We start from the raw sequence: 27,163 nt of genomic DNA, 5'->3' as shown, positions 1-27,163 counted from the left end.
TGAACACTTTAATGGAAGGTGCAACAAGCTGTTCAACACAGCAATATGGCCAAACTGTCAGAATGGTATGTTAAACAGAAACAAAAAAAAGCGACAAGTGATTTGAGAATATACACTCAAACAAAACAGCAATAAAGGAGGAGAGGGGCGACAGCCCGAGGAAAGCCCCCACAGGAGCGCACAGCATTTGCAACATAGGCTACCCAACTCAGTACAGGAACAAAGCACAGGAACAAAGCTAAGGTGACTGTCAATCCACCCACCCTAAACAAAATGCATTAGCCTACGTATATTTACAAGAAGAGTGTAACGGTTACCACCGTGGGCTACGGAGAAGGAACACTTGCTGTGTGTGCAGTAGGCTTCGTGCGCATTGTTCTGCACGTCTCGGAGGAAGGGGTAGGTGCCCTGTAAATCTTTGGAAAAGGTACATTTTCTTTTTGGCATAATTGCTGCGGCATTACTGCTGCTAGCTGCTAGACAAAGAACATTCGCGCCAGTTCATGTTTATTTTATTGTTGCATGGCAACACGTTCTGTTGTCTGGAATAATGTGGCTAAATAAACACCCATGCCACAGGGCCAGGGGGCAGTAACCAGGAAAGTTTGCGATTCCTGTCAATTCATCAAAATAGTAAATGCAGGGCCCTATGAAAGATTACAATTTAGGGCCCCCCCGGTAAAATTTTCAAGCTCAAGCAACTGAATTTGAAGTCTGTTTTTGGCTGGCACTTCTACTTTACTATGCATGTGATCAGCTACCTAGCAAGTTTAGGTGATACAATTATTTGGTATATGAACATTTTAAATGCAGAACTGTCAGAATTAGACTGAATAGACTGTTGCCTTAAAATGAAAATTCCATGATATATATGGAAGATATTTTATATATATATTATGAGCAACTATTATTAGGCCACTCAGTAGCCTATGGAGTTCATTCAATCCAAATGTTTGTGTTGAGAGAAACTGCATGCATCACTGTATCAGTATGGATTTATAACATTCTGTATGCACATTATGGATACTCCACAGCCCTCCAGCAAACATCAATAATCAGGATTACAAAATGTTATCCTTTGTTTCCTCCATTTATTGACTTATTGTATGTGATCAAATGTATGCCTTGACGAATAACTACACTAGTTTTTTGACACAATTACAGAGTGCACTGCAAGAAATCCACTAAGTGTTTTTGGTTTCTTTTAGGCATCACGCATTTATTAGAAAACACAGCAAATGTTCAAATATTCAAGTTAAATACTTAGCAACAGTATCAATAAATCCACACATGAACAATAGCAATGATATCTATGACCACAGCTAATGTGCAAAATATTAAAGTTAAATACTTAACAATATCAACAAATCCACACATGAACAATGGCAAAACATCTAGACTTAATTATACAATAAAGATACCTATGAAAAAAGGTGATTTTTTTTTTTTCACACACAGTGTGACATCCGGACTTCATAATTCATCGCTCCTGCTTAGCAACTTCTAGAATGTTCACCTCTGTTGCGCAAATAGAAAAACTGACAGCTGATCTAAGCTGCGCTAACAGCTCTGTGCACACACGGAGCTACACATTTCACGTGTCCCGCGCCCAGAATCAGACTGTACCATTATGGCCCTTTTCCACTACCCTTTTTCAGCTCACTTCAGCTCGCTTCAGCTCACTTCAGCCCGACACGGCTCGCGTTTCGACTACCAAAAACCAGCACGACTCAGCTCGTTTCAGCCCTGCTTAGCCCCTAAAACTCGCACCGTTTTGGAGTAGGGCTGAAGCGAGCCAAACTGTGCCGACTGAGGCTGGGGGCGTGAGCAGACACTCCCCTGTGCACTGATTGGTGAGGAGGAGTGTCCTCACATGCCCACACACGCCCCGCGAGCGCGCTGGGATCTGTAAACACCGCAAACCCGGAAGAAGAATAATTATGAATTACGAGAATTTCTGAAGCCTTATGCGCCTCGCCTCATCTATACGCTCTTGCCAGTATCTGTCCGCGTTGTCGGTGACAACAAGCCACAGCACCAAGACCAGCAACACTAACGACTCCATGTCCTCCATGTTTATTGTTTACTATTCGGGTCGTGAGACGACCGCTTAAAAGATCACTGAATCAGTGACATACAGAGCATCGTGGACGAGTTCGCGGAGCGCAAGGCTCGTCGTATGCCCTTCAAATAATGCGCGCAGTAGGCTATTGATGTTTTATTATGAGCCATGTACAGTATGTCGCCTAATGTTTTTTTGTTTCTGAGTTACATGTTCGTTTGAAGGACTTAATGTACAAAATAACATAGTTGCACCCCGGAGTGTTGAAACTGGTAAACACAGTGCATTCAGTGAGGTTTGCACCGCCCTCCTTTTATTTCTGACTCTTCCTGTCACCGTTGCAACCTCTGAGCGCTCATTCGTATGCCCTTCAAATAATGTGCGCAGTATAGGCTATTGATGTTTTATTATGAGCCATGTACAGTATCCTAATGTTTTTTGTTTCTGAGTTACATGTTCGTTTGAAGGACTTGATGTACTAAATAACATAGTTGCACCCGGTAGTGTTGAAATTGGTAAACACCGCAGTTGCGGACATTTTGTAACCTAAAATGATGTTATGATAAGCTTTAATAAAATGCCGCCCCCGGCCCGGCTCTGACTTGTTCCGCCACTGTCACTGATGTCACTGTTTGCGCTGCTTAACGACATCACATGACGTCCACCCACTTTCGCTAACTCCACCCAATGTGTCCACCCACTTCCAGCCAGCACGGTTCAGCGCGGTTGTAGTCGAAATGCAACTTCAATAGCCCCGCTCAGCCCGACTCAGCTCGACTCGGCACGGCACGGCTCAGCCGCGTTTGTAGTGGAAAAGCGGCATTAGTAAAAAGGGTGGAGGGGTGAAATGACAATATCATAAATAATTCAAGAAAAATGTTATAGCAAATCATAACCAGTATAATTTGCATATTTTAACAGATGAAATGAAATATTTTATTTCAAAAACTTATACAAGGCAATACTATAAAAATAATATTAATATCCCTCACAGGCCCCCCTGTCAGTGCCAGGCCATAGAATCATCCTAACTTCCCCCCCTAGCGGCGCCCCTGACGTCGCGAGTAGCGAAAACCGGGACATATCCGTGTCCCGATAGACTTTTGTCGGGACTCGGGACACACAACCCCAAATCGGGACTGTCCCAGTAAAACCGGGACGTCTGGTCACCCTAACTTAGGAGCACGTGTGCTCCTGAAAAAAAGTTAGTGTACAGCCCTGACTGCATAGACACTCATTATGAAGTGTGAATTTCTCCAGAATTGATCATGGTGTTTGATCTGTGACTGATCAAATAGTATACAACCTAGCAAAAAAGTTGAATGCCAGATCCACACAGGAGAATTTTGTCTCCGTTTTAAAGTTTGAATCATGTCTCTAGGTGAAAGCATGCCAGAGCAGCGGATGTTTGAAAAAGTGCAATTTTTTCATTTATTCCCACTGAAATGAAGGGGAAATTTTGCGTGATTTTTTCGCGCCGTATAGAATACTGAACAAAGGATTGCATAGCGAGTCCGATCGAGCCGCACGTTTTGATGTATTGTTTGTCTGTGTGCGATGTACGGTTATTGGGTTATTCGAAATTTGTATGGAAGATGAATAAGTTTAAGAAGAAGAAACACGCAGAGGAAGAAGAGTTTGCAGTGCCTAATAAAGCCCTGCATATAAAACCAGCCCTGAGTTAAAGTAAGAGGTTTCATTGCTGCCAGAACTAATTGTTAGACACAGTTCTCTCTCTCTCCAGGGATCAGAGGCTTCGAGCTCAACACCATACGATTCTTCCAACAACAAGACCTCCCGGTTCGGGAAACCATGCCTAAAACAGTCCCCTATGATTTCATCCATTTTCATTTTCAGTGTGTAAAGCTTTCTGCTCAACACACTGCAGAGGGGGTGATTCTGCCTGATTAGCTTAACAACAACAACAACAACAACAATAATAATAATAATAATAATAATAATAATAATAATAATAATTTTTAAAAATAAATAAAAACCCCGAGGGAAAAAAAAAGTCTGTGAGAAATCAAGTCGGAATTTTGAGAAAAGGTTGGAATTGCGAGGAAGTCGTAATTTAGAGAAAGAGGGGAAAAAAACAACCCGTGATGGAAATAAACTTGAAGTGAAGATTTAAATACTTTCAATATACAACTAAGCAGGTTAGCCAAACTACAACTCTCTCCTGAGTGGATAAATAGTGCACTATCTAGGGTGCACACGGCATTATTTCATACTGAACGGAGTTCCTAAAACAGTAAAGTGGAGATATATTTGGGATTCGACCACACACGTTCAGTTTAACTTACCTCAGGGTTTTAAATCCTCAGAGCCAGACACAATAACGCGTTTTTATTTTTATAACTCGAGGAGCTAAAGCGGCTCAGACGAGCGGCGGTTTTTTCTTCTCCAGTGTTTTCTGGCGGTTGGAGAAGCAGCTACTGGACGCGTTACCGCCACCACCTGGACTGGAGTGGAGTTTCAGGGTGGAGGACGCCTATCCCAGCCCAACCCAAAAGCCAGTATCTCACTGGGCTGCGACAAATTGCGAACGTCATGCGCGAGAGAGTTTCAAAAGTGTCTTGAAACATTCGCGGGGCTTCTCAATTTCCTCGCATGAGTCGCAAAGTGTCGCTCCTTCATCGCTGATATTTTGAACATGTTCAAAAAATTAGTGTGACAAAATTTCTCTCAAAATAGCCGCAAATGCATCGTTGGTGTCGCAAGGCTGTCACGAACATAGACATATAAACATAGACACCGCATTGAGCTGGTGGCCCGTTGCTGGGATACGTCAGAGTGTCCGCCATATTGGATGTGGCAAATCTTCCCTGTAAACCAATGCAAGTAAATGGACTGAACTTCATAAAGCCCCTTTCTACAATAATATTTAACTTGATGCCTATACACGCATATATTTGGGAAACAAACAGGCATCAAAACAACACATATAACTTTTAATGTGATGGTTATAAATAGTGTGCGAAATACCCTGTACACTGCAAACTAGCGACAGATACGCGATAGATAGCTCAGGTAAGCTAATCAGTCAGCATACCGTAGCAAGCTACCAAAACCTGAGGCCACAATAACCAACCTACAAGACTGAATATGATAAATGATGGAAATAGTGGAAAAACTGGAAATAGTGAATGAAAATAAAAATTTACTGTTTTATTTACTGAGTCACCACACAGACCTACTCTCGTTGAATAAAGTGAGCTGAATGACCGCCAAACTGAGTTCGGCCAGGTTCTAACGTCATACCAAAACAAAATACATCACTGATTCCTTCACATTCAGAAAGGTTAAAAACATTCATCATGCGTTCAAAAACGTTCATCATAGTGTGGCACTGTATTATCTAATTCTCACTGCTTATAACTATACACCTACCCGGTGGAGATGAGCTGGGAAACTGAAGACTGAAGGAACAGCTCCCTCTCTGATCCTGACTGTCTGACCTGTTCTGTCAAAATCCTTCATATTAGCCACAAAGTCAGAAAAATCTGTTCGTAAAATTACGTTATAATGACCAAATACAATGAAAAGTATTTTTCCAGTAATCCCATGTGAAAGGTAATCCCATGTGATCTTGTTTGGACGGTAAACCTGTTGGTACAGTTAAACGCAGCACATGAATGAGGCATCTTTAATCTCGGCTACTGTCTAGACCATAGATTTACATAGAAGACTAGATTCCTCACCGTGTATTCCAGAACGTCCGCACAGGGCGGCCATCTTACCACAGACAAGGGGTATGAAGACTTACGCAAGCACAGCACAGCCCAGCACTCACATTATGATTTACAGGAAATCAAAGTACTGACTTTGATGACAAGATGATGTGTGTGTCTGTGTGTGTTTTAATTGTAGTTGTTTATATCAGTATGTTTAGTTTTATTTTAACTGCACATTGGAGCCTAGTCAAATGAAATTTCAATCTTCTGTGCTAACATATATTGACTTTGACATGATAATCAGCTTTGAATGTTCTTTTTGTAAATGTAAAGATATCTTTTTATCCTTGGAAGTATAACCACATGTGATTAATTAAATGCTTTTTTTGTCACAAACTACCGTGAGTCGCTGTCACTGTTTTATACTATTACTTACTCGGGCAGTGCATTTGTTATTATGCTATGATGTGAGTTTACATTTGTTATTATGCTATGATGTGAGTGCATTAGGTTTTTGAGGTGGATGAAGTATTTCTGAAGTTTCAGAAGTGAGTAAGCTGTTTATTTAACTTTAGCTTCCCCTACGGCCCTATCACATGTAAAAATATTTTCACTAAAAATTGGAAATAAATTGTATGGTTATTTGTCCTAAAGCCGCAGTTATCCATAAGTATGCAGGGTTAGGGCCTCTGCATGCTCTTGCGACAAGGCTTTCGCAGATAGCTTTTCGCAGACAGTTGTAATTTATCGTTGAGCGGGGAGTAATAGGCGTGTGCGATGTTATTCACCGCCACAACGCAAGGGGGCGCGAAGTTGCGAAATCGCTAGGAGTAGTTGGTGGGTGTGGTTAGTGGAGTGTTTATCCTCCGGTTACTTATAATGACTAGAACTGGAGTCGTATAGATGTACGTACTTCCTCACTTCCTCGATCAACCGCTCTTCATGCTGCTCCATCTTCGCTCGTGTTTTTAAAAATGGCGGTCGTGAAAACAAACCAAACCGGGAAAGTAGGGAAGTGGAAGTGCGTGTACAGCGGATGTAGAGTGGACCAATCAGAGCCCTCTTGTCTGCGAAGCTGTCTGCGAGGCTTCTGCAGTGGTCACAATTTTTGGGAGGTGCGCGCAGAGTGTCTGCGAAGGTGGGGGGGGCTATGCAGACGCTATCTGCGACACCGTCTGCGAGGACTGGGTTGTCAGCATAAATTGGCCTTTAGGCTTCTCACAGCATAGGAATTTCAGCATGCATCCTGTCTTACAGTCTGTAGTATACTGAAATATTTTCGCCAAGCTATGTGTATTTTTTTAAAACATAAAATGATTATTCATCATTAATATCATAAATACATACTTCTGTTTGTTTGTTTTTTATATAACAAACCAAACCATTTAATATCGATTGAAATTTGAGGAAGTTACGGTCATCTGAAAAGTACATATCGCTACCAACACAATGTAATGGGTAAGCCAGCTGTCTGAGGTAAGATGGCTGCCATGTGCTGCCATGGCTGCCTGACCTTGATCCCTGACCTTGATCCCTGTCAGCTGTCCAATTATCGGCCAATATCAAACCTCCCCTTTATCTCCAAGATCCTTGAAAAAGCTGTGGCACAGCAGTTATGCTCATATTTACATAGGAATAACATCCATGAAATGTATCAGTCAGGATTTAGACCTAATCATAGCACAGAGACAGCTCTGGTTAAAGTAGTAAACGACCTACTGTTGGCATCTGATCAGGGCTGTGTCTCGCTACTTGTGTTGCTTGACCTTAGTGCAGCATTTGATACCATTGATCATTCCATTCTTCTGGATAGACTAGAAAATGTTGTGGGAGTTAAGGGAATGGCCCTCTCCTGGCTCAGGTCTTATCTAACTGATCGTTATCAGTATGTTGATATAAATGGTGATATTTCTAGACGTACCGAGGTAAAGTTTGGTGTTCCACAAGGTTCTGTCTTGGGTCCACTGCTTTTTTCTCTATATATGTTACCTCTGGGCGATATTATTCGTAAACATTGTATTAGTTTCCACTGTTATGCTGATGACACACAGTTGTATGTCTCTGCAAAACCTGATGAGAGACACCAGCTTAATAGAACTGAGGAATGTGTTAAGGACATTAGACACTGGATGCTTATTAATTTCCTTCTGCTTAACTCTGACAAGACTGAAGTACTTGTACTAGGACCACATACAGCTAGAAGCAAGTTTTCTGATTACACAGTAACTCTGGATGGCCTTTCTGTTTCTTCACGTGCAGCAGTAAAAGACCTCGGAGTGATTATTGACCCCAGTCTTTCATTTGAAACTCACATTGATAACATCACCCAGATAGCTTTCTTTCATCTCAGAAATATTGCAAAGATAAGAAATTTAATGTCATTGCATGATGCAGAAAAACTAGTCCATGCTTTCGTTACCTCCAGGTTGGATTATTGTAATGCCTTACTGTCTGGATGTTCCAATAAGTGCATAAACAAGCTCCAGTTAGTTCAAAATTCAGCAGCAAGAGTCCTTACTAGAACTAGAAAATATGACCACATCACGCCTGTCTTATCCACACTGCATTGGCTCCCAATCAAATTTCATATTGATTATAAAATACTACTATTGACCTTTAAAGCACTAAATGGTCTCGCACCACAGTACCTGAGTGAACTTCTGCTCCTCTATGACCTGCCACGCCTACTTAGATCAAAAGGTACAGGCTATCTGCTGGTACCTCGTATAGTGAAGGCTACATCAGGGGGCAGAGCCTTTTCTTACAAAGCCCCACAGTTATGGAACAGCCTTCCAAGTAATGTTCGGGAATCAGACACAGTCTCAGCATTTAAGTCTAGGCTGAAAACATATCTGTTTAGTCAAGCCTTTTGTTAATGGTGTTTATGAGGTAAAGGAGTAGATCTGGAGGGTCCTCAGACTTATGGCCCTTTTCCACTACCCTTTTTCAGCTCACTTCAGCTCGCTTCAGCTCACTTCAGCCCGACACGGCTCACGTTTCGACTACCAAAAACCAGCACGACTCAGCTCGCTTCAGCCCTGCTTAGCCCCTAAAACTCGCACCGTTTTGGAGTGGGGCTGAAGCGAGCCAAAGCGAGCCGAGTGAGGCTGGGGGCGTGAGCAGACACTCCCCTGTGCACTGATTGGTGAGGAGGAGTGTCCTCACATGCCCCGCGAGCGCGCTGGGATCTGTAAACACCGCAAACCCGGAAGGAGAAAATTACGAATTACGAGAATTTCTGAAGCCTTATGCACCTCGCCTCATCTATACGCTCTTGCCAGTATCTGTCCGCATTGTCGGTGACAACAAGCCACAGCACCAAGACCAGCAACACTAACGACTCCATGTCCTCCATGTTTATTGTTTACTATTCGGGTCGTGAGACTACCGCTTAAAAGATCACTGATGTCACTGTTTGCGCTGCTTAACGACATCACCTGACATCCACCCACTTTCGCTAACTCCACCCAATGTGTCCACCCCCTTCCAGCCAGCACGGTTCAGCACGGTTGTAGTCGAAATGCAACTCCAACAGCCCCGCTCAGCCCGACTCAGCACGGCACGGCTCAGCCCGACTCAGCCGCGTTTGTAGTGGAAAAGCGGCAATAGAGTGTTTTGGTAAACTGGGATGTATGGATGCTGTCAGTCCCCACTCGCTTGCTCACTCGAGTTTGTTGACGGTGTAGTGGCTGGCTGCTTTATGTCCCGGGGCTCCCTCATGCCTGTGTTACCTTCTGGCTCTCTCCTTTTAGTTATGCTGTCATAGTTAGTTGCCGGAGTCCCTGCTTGTATTCGGTGCAATATGTATACTGCTCCTACTTATTCAGGTGACATTGGGCATACCTAACAACCTGTGTTTTCTTTCCCTCCCCCCCACCCCAAATCTGTCCCTCTGAGTTACATGGAGTCAACAGGAAATCTTTTGGTGGAGAGGGTGGAGACCTCGACTGGCTATCGTAGCCTGCAGGAAATCGGCCGTCAGACATTCTGTCGCATGTCCCAGACCCGGTGAAATGTAACTGAATTGTCTTGGCCAGCCCTAAGGGTCCCATCTGCATCTCATCATTGCTGAGGAGTGTGCTCCCATCACCCAATCAAGCATCCAGCCAGAGCAGGTCATGATATTTTTTACCATATTAACATGTCATTGTTGTGTGTTATGCCTGATGTAAAGACTCTCGTCTCTGCGAGCCTACCACACAGATTTAATACTTGTCATTTTTAGGGCATACCTAACAACCTGTGTTTTCTTTCTCTCTCTCTCTCCCCCCCCCCCATCCTGTCCCTCTGAGTTACATGTTGATCCTGGGATTGAGATGCTGGCCTCTTCTGCCCCTCGGACCTGCTTGATCCATCCTGGTGCCCTATGTCTGGTCGGAGTTTTATTGCACCGCTCCTGTGAAGGACGGCCCCATGAGGACAGTTGAGGGTTATACCTGTTAAAACTGTTAATATTATAGTCAGGCTGTCTGTTGTTGCCCAAATGAGGATGGGTTCCCTTTTGAGTCTGGTTCCTCTCGAGGTTTCTTCCTCATGTCGTCTGGGGGAGTTTTTCCTTGCCACCATCGCCACAGGCTTGCTCATTGGGGATAGATTAGGGATAAAATTAACTCATGTTTTAAGTCGTTCAAATTCTGTAAAGCTGCTTTGCGACAATGTTTATTGTTAAAAGCGCTATACAAATAAACTTGATTTGATTTGATGTGTGGATGTTCAACTTCGTTGACGGGCAACAGGGACGAGGCATCTAGTCTTCTATGTAAATCTATGGTCTAGACGCTATCACTTTGCCACATCTAATATGGCGGCGAGGATGACATATGATTCTACGCAGAATGCGGCATGTTGAACTTGTCCGGGTCTCCCTCCAGTCCAAAGGGGGAGCTGTCTGGTACTGCAACACCTGGTCTAGACAGCCGTGACAGTTCAAATACATGGCCATTCAGTGTTGGCTAGCTGGCTATTGGGGCTTTTGGTTTGGGTAACTCTTGCTTTGCGCCATGGAGGCCCTGCACGGGCCAACCAGTGCTTTATTATTTTCCTTTAAATGCTTATTATTTCTTATTTTTTAATTATGTTTAAATAAAATACCATTTAACCCGAACAACGGTGCGGACTCCCTTTATGTTGTGCTTATTTTGAGCCACGTAGGCACGATATATGGGGGCTCGTCCAAACCTTTGATAGTGAATTGGATTGTGGCATTTTGGTAGTGTAAACTTCCTGTGTGTGTTTGTGGGGAGTTTCACACCATTTGGAAGGTTCGGGGTTAAGTCCTGCCCCCCTGAGAAATGCCCTGTCCATCCAAAGAAAACTGGCCAGAAAAAAGGCTACGATTTATGATCTCTGTTTGTGTCTTTTATTGGTAGAATAAATGCTGGTGTTGATTTAAAAACAGCATATATCTGCAAAGTTTATAGCTTTAATTATTTTTTGTTATCGTGTTCACCCCTCCGTAACCTTAAGGGGCAGAACAATCGTCAAAACTGCTTTCCAGTTGGTTCGTTTGAATAGGGGGCATGTCAGTCCTCCTCCATTCAACTAGCAAGCACAACGCTGTGTGGGAGTTTACTATGCGCCCATACAGTTCCTATTTCGTTCTTCTCTGTCATCTTTTCACAAAGTAGTGGTAGTAGTTTTTGTTGAGTTGAGCTTGTTCATTTCATTTACTTGTTGATTTGTGTAGATAAGTCAGCTAGTTACAGCAGTCTGCCTGTGCTAGCCTGCTATTATTACAGGGATGCAAACAGCGCGCCTTTTGGAGGATGGCGCCTTTTTCACGGCTGAATCGCGCAGATCCGAATTTTTTTTTTTTTTTGGGGGGGGGGGGGGGCGTTGGAGTGTCTGATTATGATTTCAAAGTAAATTCTGTATTAAAATTACTAAATAAGCAAATCCGTTACAGTCCATGAAACAGGAAGTATAAGGGTGAGGAAAAAACAGTTTAAATCGGGAAGCTGCGCACATTTGCGCAGTCCTGCCGCTCAGGCTGCACAAATGTGCGCAGCTTCCCGATTTAAACTGTTTTTTCCTCATCCTTATACTTCCTGTTTCATGGACTGTAACGGATTTGCTTATTTAGTAATTTTAATACAGAATTTACTTTGAAATCATAATCAGACACTCCAACGCCCCCCCCCCCAAAAAAAATTCAGATCTGCGCGATTCAGCCGTGAAAAAGGCGCCATCCGCCAAAAGGCGCGCTGTTTGCATCCCTGTATTAAGACTAGGAGACTGTGCTAGCTAGTTGAATTGCCAGCCTAGGCAGGCAGCCAGCCACTAAGCATAACCCACACAGACGTTATTAAAACATTTTATTAACTAGTACATAACACCAAAAGATATGCATAGGTGGCTCATTAAAAAGCAGACCTTGTCCGCCCCTGTCGCTGCGCAAGCTTCTGACTCCGCTGTTGAGCCCAGCACCGCTGCTGCCAATGCGGAGCAAAGCCCTTCACAGGATCTGAATAGGTCTGCGCCATCCTGCAGTTCTGTGGCCGCTTCAGGAACTCAAAACCCCTGCATTTCACAAAGTACCCAGTCCTCCCAAACCTCTGATGTGCACGTCCCTTCCGACTTAAATATGGATAGCCCGTCCCAGCCTATTTTAACTAATTACCCCAAGCACCCATTTGGACAAACCCTTCGGTGCTTTAGTGCAAGCTGGTATCATTCTCGACCGTGGCTCGAGTATTCCGTTATCCACGATGCCAGCTTTTGCTTTGCCTGCCGCAAATTTAACATTTCACATTCGGACCGCGAGGATATATTTACCAAACGTGGCTTCACAAATTGGAAAAAAGCCCTTGAAAAAGACGCCGGCTTCCAAAAACATGCGTCGAGTCTCCCGCACGTCAGATCAATGTCTGCGTGGCAGGAACACCAGCGTCGGGCAGAGACAGGTGAAAGCATAGCTCACCTCCTGGGTCAAACGCAGATAGAAAAAAACAGGTACTATGTGAAGAGCATTGGGGAGGCCATTCAGTTCCTGGCTGTCAATGAACTGGCTCTGCGTGGTCACAATCACGAGGGTGGGGAGGAGGGACTTTTCCTGAAGTTTTTTGAATATACAGTCAAAAAAGATGAGAAAATGGCAGAAATTGTAAAACATATCCCAGACAATGCAAAATACACGTCAAATGTAATACAAAATGAAATAATTGAAACCCTCACCAAAATGGTGCTAAACAATATCCAAGCCAGATACGAGAAAGCAACCTCTCCTGGACTTTGCATTAAAAGTGATGGTACCAGAGATCGCTGTAACATAGAGAATTTGTCTGTAGTAATTAGATTTGTCCAAAACTCTGTCCCCAAGGAACACCTAATTGGATTAATTGAACTACATCAGCTTGATGCTGAGTACATTTCCGACCACATTCTTTCACATTTGACTGACCTGGGTTACAGACCAGACAATTTAGTGTGTCAGTGCTATGATGGTGCGTCTGTCATGTCTGGGGGAAGGGGTGGTGTCCAAGCTTTGTTGCAAAACAAAGTGGGGAAGTACATTCCATACGTGCACTGCTACAACCACCAGCTCCATTTGGCAGTGGTTCACGCAATGGAAGCAGAACCCCTGGCAAAGAAGTTCTTTGACTGGTCAAATTCTTTAAACACATTTTGTCACAGACATTATGTTGCACACACATACAACACACCTACACTGAAACGACTACTGGAAATACGGTGGACCAGTCATTATGAGGTCACGAAGTCCATTGTCACCAATGAGGACACAATCAGAGGGCTTCTCTCAGATGTAGCAGAGGATGACACTGCTCCTTTTGACATCAGCACAGAGGCATTGGGTCTTTCGACCCAATTAAAATGACAGTGTTTCTTTAACACAGGAAAGTTCCTCCTTCAGGTCCTTGGTGCACTGAAACCAGCTAATGCCATTCTGCAGGCCCAAGCAGTGGATATGTGCACTGCTGGGGAGGTGGTGACAGCTTCACTGGCTACTCTGAAGGAGATGAGGAGTGACTCATTCTGGCAGGAGCATTTCTCTCAGGGTGGAAGTAGGCCTACCATTTCACCCCCTCCTAAAAGAAAACGTAAAGTTAATTCACAGCTTGGTGATAGCGTTGTCTTGTCAACACTTGGGCATTCTGATGACCAAATAGCTCCTAATCAAACTTTTAAAAGGGCCATGTTAAACATTCTTGACAGAGCTATTGTAGAGATGGAGACAAGATTCTCTCAGAGAAATGTTGAACTGATGAGGTCCACATCATTTCTCCTGCCAAAATCAAAGTCTTTTCTTGAGCCCTCTCTCCTGAAACCACTTCAGGTGCTTGCAGGCACAGAGCTTAACAGCATAAGCTTGCAAAATGAAATTTCTGTGGCAAAAGCAATGCTGCTCAATAAATTGTCAACTGATGCTAACCTCTCTGAAGCATGCAAATGCATTCAGCAGTACAAAGAGGCCTTCCCCATATTGCATTCAATATATGTCACAGCACTTGTCATTGGCGTCAGCTGCATGCGAAAGCTCTTTCTCCACCTTGAACCGCATCCTCACTCCACTACGCAGAACAATGCTGCATTCAAGGAAGAAAAATTTAGTCATTCTGGCACATGAGAAGGAAATCACAGAAAATCTAGACATGAATGAATTTGTTTCAGAATTTGCTAAGTGTAACCGCAGACTTGTACTGTAGATAATGGTCCAGGTCAAAGGTCAGCTATTCATGAAGACCAGTAGATGGTGCATCCCAACATTTTCAATGTCAACATTTAAATTTCCATTCAGCATAGCCAGGCTTTTCAAAAAAAGTTAGTTTAGGTTTTTTTTCTTTAAAAAAAAAACCAAACAAACAAAAAAGCAAAAAAAAAAAACTTCATAAAAAATTCCACACTGTTAACAAAATTGACGGTCATGATTTATGCTAGTGTGACCATATTTTGATTACCGAATTGTACTATTATTATTATTATTATTATTATTATTATTATTGGACTATTAGGCCTAGTAATTTTAGTAGTGGTTTTCCACCGATTTTTCAGGTATTGTTTTCTGCCCCCCCAGATGAACTAACTGCCCACCCACACATGCCATTCTGGTCACACCATAGGCTCCAGCTTGCCTGCGACCCTGTACAAGGATAAAGCGGCTAGAGATAATGAGATGAAATTTGGAGCCTTCTGGCTTGTTATTTTGATTGTTTGGAGTGGCAGGTGTGTTTGTGCTTGCACTGCGGGGTGGCAGATCGCGGAGCTGCATTTTCCCCAATCAGAACGCGCTGCGTTGGGTTTAGGCTGCCATGGCACTGAAGCCTGGGTGAGGGCACCGCCTGGGAAATCCAGCTGAATTGGCATCTGTCGGGACAGTAGGGGAGAGCGGGGTAAGATGAGCCAGGGGGTAAGATGAGCCACCCCCTGTTTCTAAGAAACAGTAAACAAATGTGACCATGTGACCACATTCAAAGGGGGCCGGGACCATTTACTTACACTTGTGGAGAGGAGCACCACATGTCAAACTAGGTGAGGGACATATTTATAAAAATGTGTTTTTGTGCTTTCTAAGTCAATTCCATGTTTGTCCACAGTGAAGATGATTTAGAGAAGACAAAAGTAGAATAATATTTAGACACATTAGGGTTAAGTTAGTGGCTTTCTAAGCTATGATATGAATGCTAATAAAAATAATTTTGATTAGCCTAATCCCCTTTATTAGCATTTTTCTACAAAATGGTGGCCATGGGGTAAGATGAGCCATTAGATGTGGGGCAAGTTGAGCCACTGGCTCAACTTACCCCATTGGTGGCTGAGCTTACCCAATATGGATGACACTTAAGTTTTCACATTTACTGGTCATATATGACAACAACATATATATATATATATATATATATATATATATATATATATATATATATATATGACATCAGATGAGGAAGACCAGTTGTTAGATGTGGGGGATTATGTTGTGGCAAAATACACAGGGAAGAAGAAAGTGCATTTCTTGCATTTCTTCATTGGCCAGATAATCAAATTGGATGTCTTCGAAATAGAGGCAAGATTTCTCAAAAGAAGCCAGTCATGCCATGGCTCTGCAAGAAAGCCAACCTTTGTCTTCAAAGAGAAAGATGAGGCTGTCCTGTCAAGACAGGATATTGTGAAAAAATTGCCCCGCCCCTTTACTGTTGGGGGGACAGCACGGAGGGAGAGGCAAATGGTGTTCCCTTGCCATTTGAACGCTTGGAACATTGAATAATGATGAAATGATTGAATGATTGATGGAATGATTGCTGCATGTTTTAGCAATGTTTTAACCTACTGAAAGAAATAAGATTCTTTTGGCACTGTTCTACTGTTTTAGTAATTTCTATAATATAGTATATCTCTCATTCCCTCTCTAACCATCCCTCTTTCTATCTATCTATGCATATCTCTCTCTCTATCCATCTATCTATCCCTCCCTATCCCATCTCGTTCTATCACCTCTCTCTTCATCTCCCCTTCTCTATGCAACGGCCCTATCCCCCACTTGATTGACTTGACTTGATTCATTGATTGCATTTCTAATAATAAAAGTTGTTTACTTTGTTAACCTAACATGTTTTGTGTTGGCTCAATTTACCCCACACAGTGGCTCATCTTACCCCGTGCATGGGGTAAGTTGAGCCACTTGACATTTTTTTTTCAAGAGGTAATATCACTCTAACCATAAGAGCTTATCAATTATGTTTTGCTCAGATAGTAACAGTACACTTTGAAATTTGGTATGGTGTGTAGACTGGAAGCAAAAATGGCTTTAACATGTAGTTATGATGAAAAATGTAAAAAGTGGCTCATCTTACCCCACTCTCCCCTACGGGTCCAACGGTATTGGTGAGTAAATGATCCTTGCTCTGGGGCCCAGTGTGAAGACAGGTCAGTTTAGTGGGGGGTAAATGTTTAGGGGGAATCTCCGCTGCTGTCTCGTAGCGCGAGTGGCATTCCACTTTGTCAAAATAATTTGGATTTGATTGTGTTTGGATATCGGATTTGTTTGTAATTGTTTGAGGAAGTGTTTTGTTTGTTTGAGCCAGGGTTAGTAGTTGTTTGGTGGCACGCGCTGGTATCTATTTGTGGCCAGTTTGAATATTGTATTGATGACTTGGATTTGTTGCAACAGGATGAGTAATCTCGAAGCGTTTTTTAAAGCTCCTTCGGAGGCATTGTTCCTCATAATTATATAGTGTTGCTGACAACTATGGAATTGATATAGCGTTGCCGAAGACCGCATTAAAAGAGGACTTTTTTTTTTTATTCAGGGGATGTTGATTAAGAAGCAGGTGTTGCCTGCCGAGGGGCGGGAGGGAGCACGGGAAGAAAGGGGAATTGGGCTTTGATGCGAAGCCAACTTTGCCGGCTGCGCACTCACAGACGGGGACCTCGCTGTCGTATGAGCAGCAAGTGGAGTTGTTAAAATTGCAACACGAACTGAAAATGCAGCAAATTAAATTAGAAATGCAAGAAAAGGACAGGGAACGGGAGTTGGAGATGCATAAACTTAGAAATGCAGAGCAGCAGCGCGAGTTTGAGCCGCTAAATTCCAGCTGGCGGCTGAGGGGAACCTCGGCAGCTCTACGCCAACTTCCAACAGCTTGGCCAATATGGTAAAGTTCCTGCCTAAGTTTAACGAGCGTGACTCAGATGTCTTTTTCTCATTGTTTGAAAATATTGCGTCTGAACAGCACGGGAGTGATGAGGAGAAAACTTTATTGTTAAGGCCCGGTCCCACTGCACTTATGGATGCAAAGAGGATGTAAAACGCAAGGGCGTAACTTTGTGTTTAAAGTTGGTGGGGACATTTCCAGGCACGATACTTCCCTTCAAGGGGGGTCAGGGGGCATGGTCCCCCTGGAGAAAATTTAGAAAGATCCCATTTTAAGGCTTAATTTTGATGCATTTTGAGATGCGTACTATGGCCTCACTACTTTTATGAAAACCATTTCAGGGCAGGCTGTCAATGGGTATGCAGTGGAAAGGCTGGAAACATGATGATGGACCAAACAAATGTAGAACTGGGGGGGGATCCTGCCCCAGAAAATTTTGTGAATCTTCACACATAAATAAAGCAATCTGATGCACTCTGATGGGTAAAAGGTGGTAAAATACACCTACCAAATACTCTCTTGCACACTGGTTGATTGAACATACTTTACATATGAACTATATACACATTACACATTATTACTAGATTCTGTGGAAGGACTTGTGTCCTGCAGTACAACCGCTATATGAAAAAATACACAATAAACAGTATCATCTTAAAACATTAATTGCCATCTTTTTATTGTTGATTCTAGTGTCACAAAAAAACAATAGGGCCACCAACAATGCTCAGTCAAAACAGATACAAACTAAGGGGTAAGGGATAGCACATAAACAGGACTACTCAAAACTAAACCAGGACTATACACGAGCCAGGTCTAAACCAGAACTTCAATGTTTCAGCCAGGGCAAACACGGATCACATCAGGACTAAACCAAGGCTAAACCACAAACAAGAGCAAACTAAACTAGAATTAATATAATAATAAACTAGATTATACCTGGACTAAACCAGGATTACACCTAGCAATAAGAAAGGAGAACTAAAGTCAGTGAAATGCTATAATATTACGTTATAACGAGGCAATATGACATCATTACTTACATTTGATTGTTTTCGGAAAAATCTCCGGATATCAACTGGCATTTTTTCCGACATGACACCACCGCTAACCTGCCATCACCATTCAACACCACACGCGTTATGTAGAACTAGAATACCAATAGTTCTAGACGTAGCTACCAATGAGTCGTTGGTTGCTACACACATAGCAGAGAGCTGCCGCCAATCAGGTTACAGCTCCCAAAACAGCAGCTAAGCGGCGGCAACAGCGGGGCTTATCATTCATGGGATAAAACAGGGGAAAACAGTCGCGCGTGTCTCTAAACGTTCGGAAAAGGCGTGAAATGTTGGTGGGGACTGTCCCCTGCCCTGTCAAAGTTGGTGGGGACATGTCCCCACCTGTCCTTATTAAAGTTATGCCTGTGGTAAAACGTAAAAAAATCTTTGCCATCCGTTGGAAAACGCTATGCATCCGTTGTGTACTCATTGCATACGTGCTTCATATGCTCTATCCATCGAGCATCCGTCCACTGTGATTTCATCCGCGCAAAAAGTTTTGAGCTGCACAAAACTTTTAGAACGGATGAACTTTCCGCCGTGTACGATGTAAATCCGCGACATATACGAGCAACAAACGTTCTATGTCCGTTATCATCCGTTAAACGTCTGCTGTATCCTCTCTGCATCCTCTGGGCATCCTCGCAACTCACATCCGCTGCAGCTGAAAACAGAAAGAGGGAGGAAAGATAAGGTACATGAAACGTCTATTCATCGTTAGTAGCACGGAAATAGAAAGGATGTAAGCGGATGCATCTCGTATATAAAGTATTCAAAATGGACAAAGCGTTTATATCTGGGATGTATCTCGTATATTTAGGATGTCTGGAGTATGTCTAGAGTATGTAGAAGGACACCTAGCGCAGTGAACGGTCTGCATCCGATATACATCCGCGCAACATCCCCTTTGTTTCCGTTAGGCGTACGTGATGCATCCCCTTCACCCGCTATGCATCCGCTCTTTCTGCTATGCGTCCGCTTCTCAGTTATCACCGGTAACCCCTTCGGAGCTGTCATCCACTTCCATCCGCTAGGCTTCCTATGAACATGCGTTTAACATCCCCGCTATATACTACCCACGTCCGTTCTTTTCCGTTCTGTTTTCGCCAATTTTGTCCATTTCTGGAGCGGATGAAAACGGATAGAGCCACCCCCGAAATTTTGCTCATCCGCTGTGTCCTTTTTGCATACGTTTTGTGTCCATCGGCCAGTGGGACCGGGCTAGTCCGGGAGCCAAAGGCCCAAATTTGGCTGAACCTGGCTTCGTCGGTTAAAGTTTTTTTTTTTGCTGTTTGTTGTTGTCCAAGGTCTACTCATTAAGATAAGAGAGGGTGCCCAGTGATATCCCTTGGGCAATTCCGGATATTGGCCCTTTATTGTTGGATGTGCTGCAGTCATAGCCTAAATTCTGACATTTTGACATTCTTCACTTTATGTTCACCAAAGTCTATATATCATACTTATTTTTGTGTTTGTTAACATAATAGGATGAGTTTAAGGCCTGGGGGTGGGGTTCCAGCCATGGTTGGGGGTGTGGCCATGCAATTGGGGGCGGGGCTTATACCAAAAAGCCCTTTATTACTCTATTACTTTGGTTGTTAATGCGAGCCTTAAATTATTAGGCATACACTCCATTGTCATCCTTGTGTTTACTTCTGCAGGGGCATATGAGGGACACAATTAGCTAATTCAAGCCAACTTGTGTAGCTATCTTGCTAACTCTGTCAATCACACTGCCCCCAAAAGATCACAGCACGCATAAGCTAAGCAGAGAAACTATTTGACTGTAATCATGAAAGAGCAGTGACATGTACTCACTGCTCACCAGTGAACTAGACCCATAGTTTCACAACACTGGCTAGCACACCCAACTCTCACCTAGTAAATGCTAGTCACTGATTTTTTTAAGCTAATACATTAAGCTAATAGATTGCTTATTTTAATGATATTGACTGTTGAAATAGCAATGTCCCTGGTTCCCTAGTAAAATTCAGGGCATTGTCCCCGATTATCATCTCAAAAGTCTGTTAACCTTACCCTCACCCCCACTCCAAACCACACTGCTTGTGGACTGAGAGTCATGTGCACTAGCCAGTCCACTGACTAGCACGACTTTTAAAACGTTGGGCAGTAAGGTTTCCTTAAGCTAATACATTAAGCTAATAGATTGCTTATTTTTACGATATTGACTGTTGAAATAGTAATGTTCCTGGTTCCCTAGTAAAATTCAGGGCATTGTCCCCGATTCACCCCCACTCCAAACCACACTGCTCTTCCACTGACTAGCACGACTTTTAAAACGTTGGGGAGTAAGGTTTACTTAACATTCTCCTCTGTACTAGCTGGCATCCAGTACATAAGCATATTTTTACAGACACAAAGCAATGGCAAAGGGTTTAGAGGGGTTTTTTTTTCATCTGAACTCTTAGTTCTTTCCTTAAATAGTTTTTGTGTTTTGTGTGTGTTTGCATACTGTATGTAATTATTTTACATAATTATTGCTCATTAGTGTGTGTGCATGTGTATGTGTGTGCGTGTGCATGCATGCATGCATGTACATGCTTTATGTACTGTAGTTCTTGTATCAAAATTGTTAATTTTGCAAATTTATGAAAGGGTCAATTACATGTTTGACTAATTTGAATGACAGTAAAGCGTGAATACTGTACAGCCAATTTGGTTAATTGAAAATCAGTATCTTTTGCTATTCTTGTGTGCGCATGCTGTATATGCCATTTTGCATGCTGTAGTTTTACATAGTGGATCACTGGTGTGAGTGTATATGCATGCTGTATATAGTTATATTGCATGCTGTATATAGTTCTTTTACATAGTGGATCACTGGTGTGAATGTATATGCATGCTGTATATATTTCTATTTCATGCTGTATATACAGTAGTTCTTTTACATAGTGGATCACTGGTGTGAGTGTATGCATGCTGTATATAGTTCTATTGCATGCTGTAGTTCTTTTACATAGTGGATCACTGGTGTGAGTGTATACATGCTGTATATAGTTTGTTTACATAGTGGATCATTGGTGTGAGTGTATGCATGCTGTATATAGTTCTTTTACAGTAGTTCTTTTACATAGTGGATCACTGGTGTGAGTGTATGCATGCTGTATATAGTTCTATTGCATGCTGTAGTTCTTTTACATAGTGGATCACTGGTGTGAGTGTATACATGCTGTATATAGTTCGTTTACATAGTGGATCATTGGTGTGAGTGTATGCATGCTGTATATAGTTCTTTTACATAGTTATTGGTCATTAGTGTGTGTGTGTGTGCATGCTGTATATAGTTCTTTTGCATGCTGTATAGTTCTTACATAGATATTGATCATTATTTTGTATTAACTGTAGAGTTTATGTAATACTTGTATAAAAATCGCTAATTTGGAAAAGTTATGAAAGGGTTAATTAATCCACATTTGATGTATTTGAATGACAAATATAGAGAAAAATGTGAATACCTATCAGATACAGCCAACTTGGTGCATTTAATATCAGTATTTACACTGATATTATTTTTTTTGTATTTTCTTCCATTATTTGGGCATATAGGGCATTAAAGGGTTAATATATTAAATTGCCCAAGGGATATCACCGGGCACCCTCTTAAATCTTGAAGAGCTACCTCAAATCTATAAGATAAAGCAAAAAAAAAAACTTTAACCAAAAATTCCGGGTCCGACCCCATGGCTCCCGGACTAGGCCTTTACAGACATCTTTAATTGGTCGCGGACAGCAGGCATTTGTGGCTCTACCTTCTTCGGAATGAAAGGTGTACAAAACTGTTAAAGCGGCTGTGTTAAAGTGTTATGAGTTGATTCCTGAAGCATACAGACAGCGTTCTCGTTCGGGGAAAAAAACTGACAAGCAAACGTATGCAGAATGGGTCAGGGATCCAAACAGTTACTTCCAACGTTGGCTTACAGCCGAAAGCATTAATACTTTTGAAAAGCTTTGTGACCTTTTGGTATTGGAGCAGTTTAAAAACACACTGCCTGATCGTATAGCCACTTATCTTAACGAACAGAAGGTTAAGACACCATCTGATGCTGCTGTCCTCGCCGATAATTTCTCGCTCACTCACAAAATTCCATCGCGTGTTTCTAGTTTGGGTTTTGACACTTGCAAGGACCGTTGTCCTGGCAGTGGTAGCATGAATACTTCTGTTAATTCCAACACCAATTCCGTGCATTTCAAACCTTTTGGGTTTGATCCTAAAAAAGATTGCAATTATTGTTTTGGTAAAAACCACTGGAAGGCAAATTGCCCCGTTCTATTGGATAAAACAAAGAATGACGGAGGCAAGGTTAGCCTCTGTGCTTCCTCTACTCCTGCTATGTGATCAAAGGGTAACTCCAAAAATGTTCCAGTGAAAATGTGTATCAGTCACACAGTAGCTGTGCAGTGTGATGCATCTGAGTTGGTTACATCTATCTAGCAGATTATGTGCCATTCGTTACAGAGGGGTTTGTTTCACTGGTTGGTGGCTCTTCTCGTGTTCCTGTAAAAATTCATGACAGGGGCATCAGAAAGCTTTGTCAGTCTGTTTTGCCATTTTCCTCTAAATCTGATACAGGTAATTTCGTATTGATTAGAGGTATTGGTTTACAGTCTTTCCCTGTGCCATTGCACAAAATTGAGTTTTATTCCGGTTTTGTGAATGGCGAGGTAACAATTGCTGTTCGTCCCTCCTTACCCATAGAAGGAATTCATTCGATTGTAGGAAATAATTTAGCCCGTGACTGTGTGTTCCCTAATCAGGTCTCACCATCTCCTGTGGTTATGACAAAGGCTTTTCCACCAAATGAGTTGGATAAGTGTCAAAGATTTTCCAGATGTTTTCACAGCATGTGCTATGGCACGCGCACAAAACTCCAAGATGTCTGATGTATCTAAGAACACATTTGTTCCTCATTTACCAGTACCTTTGTCTTGCCCTGAAATTGTGGAAGCTCAGAAAACAGAAGAGTTTACAAAAATATTTTGATCTTGCTGAACATAGTAATGAATTGGAACACAGTTATTTCGTCAAGGATGGGTTGCTGCTGAGAAGGTGGTCACCTAATGCAGATTCTACTGTGAGAGAGCAGGTTTTGCAGGTAGTGATGCCTGAGAAATATCGTGAAGTTGCTCTTAAGGCAGCTCATGGGGAGGCAGCAGGTCACTTTGGGGTGAAGAAAACCTACAACCAGTTGTTGCAACATTTTTATTGGCCACAGATAAAGAGGGATGTTGCTCGGTTTGTCAGGAATTGTCATGTGTGTCAGGTTGCTGGTAAGCCAAGTGTTATTAAACCAGCACCTTTGCAACCGATTCCATCTGTTGGTAATCCATTTGAACATTTAATTATTGATTGTGTAGGCCCTTTGCCCCAGTCCAAGTCTGGATGTATGTATTTGTTTACTATTATGTGTCAGGCTACTCATTACCATGCTGCATATGCTTTGAGGTCCATCACTACTAGGTCTATTGTGAAATCTTTGTCTCAGTTTTTTTCGATATTTGGCCTTCCTAAAGTCATTCAAAGTGACCGAGGTTCAAATTTCACATCAAAGACTTTCGCAGCAGCCTTGAAACAGCTCCAAATACAGCATAACCTTAGCAGTGCATATCACGTACAAAGCCAGGGGGCCTTGGAACGTTTCCATGCTACCCTGAAGTCTCTGTTGCGTGCGTACTGTGTGAAAATGGGTCGGGATTGGGAAGAGGGTCTGCCTTGGTTATTGCTGGCAGCTAGGGCAGTTGTGCAGGAGAGTACTGGCTTTAGTCCAAATGAACTGGTGTTTGGCCATAAAGTTCGTACTCCTTTGTCCGTGTTGTCTGGTGATTTCAGTTCCTCTGAACCACCTAAGACCGTGTCTGAAAATGTGTATGGTTTTCGATCCAGGCTTCTCCTGGCATGTAAGTTGGCTAGTGAAAATTTAACTGAAGCCCAGGTAAAAATGAAGAACAATTATGATCGAAAGGCTGAAGTTCGTACTTTTAGTACAGGAGATCAGGTTCTGGCATTGTTGCCTATTCCTGGGTCTCCATTTGCTGCTAAGTTTTCAGGGCCTTACAGTGTTGTTCGACAGGTGTCAGCGACAAACTATTTGGTTGCTACACCTGAATGTAGGCATGCTACACAATTGTCATGTGAACTTGCTGAAGCCATACTATGCGTCTGTGCATTCTGCTACTGCTAAGGGTGGGACTGAGTCTGTTGGTTTAGTGGTGTCTGCAGTTAGTAGGTCTCCTGAGGTGGGGGATGACATGAGAGGCCCTGATGATGCTATATTACATGCCCGGTTGAATAATTCAGAGATGTTGGCTCAGTTGGATACTGTCCTGAGTCATATAGAAGTAAGACAGAGAGAACAGTTGAAAACATTAATTTTAGAGTTCTCTTGTTTGTTTTTAGATATTCCCACATGTACATCGTGGATTGAGCATGATATAGAGGTTGGTGACGCAGAGCCTGTTCGTCAGAGGTTCTACCATGTTGGTCCAGACAAACGTAAAAGCTTGGATGAAAGTGTCCAGTATCTTCTTGACAATGTTATAGCTGATGCATTGTCTCGGGCCCCTGAGGATGGTTAAGACATGTATGGTTTCTTCCCCGTCTCATATTCTTTCTATTCTATTTCCTGTTTTTTCCATTCTTAAATTGCTGTCCAGGTGCTGGGATTTGCTAGATGGAAGGCAGGGATGGGGTGGGGAATTTTGGGGGAGGGGAAGGGTGATTGTGGTCCATGTTGTTGTGAGTGTGGGGTGTGTGTGGGGTTATTAAAACTGGTCAAAATAGTAAAAAAAAAAAAGAGAATTGTTTAAAATAATGTTAATGGTAAAGAACATGTATATATGGTGATAAATAATGGTAAAAGTAAAGTTGAAAAAAAAAGAATGGTAGTTGTAATATGAAAAAAAAATGGTTAAAAGAATGGGTTAGTTTTTGTTATTTGGTTTAGTTTTGGATTTTGATTTATTTAGTCAGAAGGTGAACAGAGTCCCTTATATGGGTCTCTGTCTTTTGGAGGGAGTGATGTCACGCCCGGCTTTGCTTTGCTGAGAGTGCTCACTCCTTCCCCATATAATTATTCAACTTGAACTTGTCCGGGTCTCCCTCCAGTCCAAAGGGGGAGCTGTCTGGTACTGCAACACCTGGTCTAGACAGCCGTGACAGTTCAAATACGTGGCCATTCAGTATTCGCTAGCTGGCTATCGGGTTTTTTGGTTTGGGTAACTCTTGCTTTGCACCATGGAGGCCCTGCACGGGCCAACCAGCGCTTTATTATTTTCCTTTAAATGCTTATTATTTCTCATCTCATTATCTCCAGCCGCTCCATCCTTCTACAGGGTCGCAGGCAAGCTGGAGCCTATCCCAGCTGACTATGGGTGAAAGGTGGGGTACACCCTGGACAAGTCGCCAGGTCATCACAGGGCTGACACATAGACACAGACAACCATTCACACCTACGGTCAATTTAGAGTCACCAGTTAACCTAACCTGCATGTCTTTGGACTGTGGGGGAAACCGGAGCACCCAGAGGAAACCCACGCAGACACGGGGAGAACATGCAAACTCCACACAGAAAGGCCCTCGCCGGCCCCGGGGCTCGAACCCAGGACCTTCTTGCTGTGAGGCGACAGCGCTAACCACTACACCACCGTGCCGCCCCTTCTTATTTCTTAATTATGTTTGTCATGGTCCTACCTGTGGTTTCCTCTTATCAGTTTACATTCCACTCCTCTCCACTCAGTATTACCTGCCACGCCCGCATGCTCCTTCCCCATCAGGCTCACCTGCTGTCAATTACCATCATTAACTCTCATTTGACTTTCAGTGGCTGTCATTGGCTGTTGCCTATCACCTGCTCCCTTCCCTGTGTGTATTTAAACTGCAGTCCTTCCAAGCTTCAGTGTCAGATCGTCTTTCAAGGCATCGACTCTGTCAACTCTTCAGCCCTGGTAACCTGACCCTGCATTTCTGTCTCCATTCTCGCTACCTGACCTGTGACTCTGTGTTTCAGCCTGTTTCCAAACTCCTGTCTGTTGTGCTGTCCTGTCTGCCTGCTGAGAGCCTGCTCGCTGGGAGACCGCCTGAACACCAAGGGCTGTCAGCTTGCAGCCAAACTACTCTGACAACACCTGATCCTGTCTGATTGCAGAAGCTAAGCAGGGTTGGGCCTGGTTAGTACTTGGATGGGATATCTCAGACATCATGACCATGCTCCCACCAGCCATCCCTGCCTCTCAGTCTTCCTGCCACTCAACTTCACACACATCCTCCCAACTCCCTTTCCCCTGCTATCAATAAGTTCAACATTTAACTTGCGCTCTTGGGTCCTTGTCTGTTTGTCCTGACAGTTTAAATAAAATACTATTTAACCCGAACAACGGTGTGGACTCCCTTTATGTTGTGCTTGTTTTGAGCCAAGTAGGCACGACACTATAAATAAACTCTGCCCTCAAGCACCATTACTATCCCTATAAATAAACTCTGCCCTCAAGCATGGTTACTGTCTCTATAAATAAATCCCATTGTTCAAAAGACATGCAGATTAGGTAAAAATACCCAACCAATGGGGTTGGACAAGCCAGTACATACTTAATGCTGGTTCCAAGCCCAGATAGATTGCAAAGGGTTGTGCCAGGAAGGGAATCTGGCCTAAAACACATGTCAAATCAAATATGTTGATCTGAATGATCTGCTGTGCTGACCCCTAACAGGAGCAGCCGAAAGAAGACAACATTGTTCCAAGCATA

At 42.9% G+C, this 27,163-nt stretch overlaps 1 protein-coding gene across 10 annotated transcripts in view; it reads right to left on the bottom strand.

Annotated features, from left to right (window-relative positions):
- The window catches only part of LOC132867671 (zinc finger protein 271-like), an 806,111-nt gene that overhangs the window by 338,744 nt on the left and 440,204 nt on the right, over window positions 1–27,163 (bottom strand). For 8 of the 10 annotated variants that reach the window (XM_060900645.1, XM_060900647.1, XM_060900658.1 and 5 more), the window contains exon 1: window positions 4,369–4,477. The exons of the other annotated variants lie outside the window; for them this stretch is intronic. The gene's annotated coding sequence lies outside the window, so the exon portion shown is untranslated. Of the gene's footprint in view, window positions 1–4,368; window positions 4,478–27,163 lie in introns of those variants that run through there. 10 annotated transcript variants of the gene reach the window in all.

Source organism: Neoarius graeffei, chromosome 19 (assembly GCF_027579695.1).
Source record: "Neoarius graeffei isolate fNeoGra1 chromosome 19, fNeoGra1.pri, whole genome shotgun sequence".
NCBI classification, from domain to species: domain Eukaryota; kingdom Metazoa; phylum Chordata; class Actinopteri; order Siluriformes; family Ariidae; genus Neoarius; species Neoarius graeffei.
Note: the sequence above shows the minus strand (reverse complement) of the source record. Positions and strands in the feature narration are given on the sequence as shown.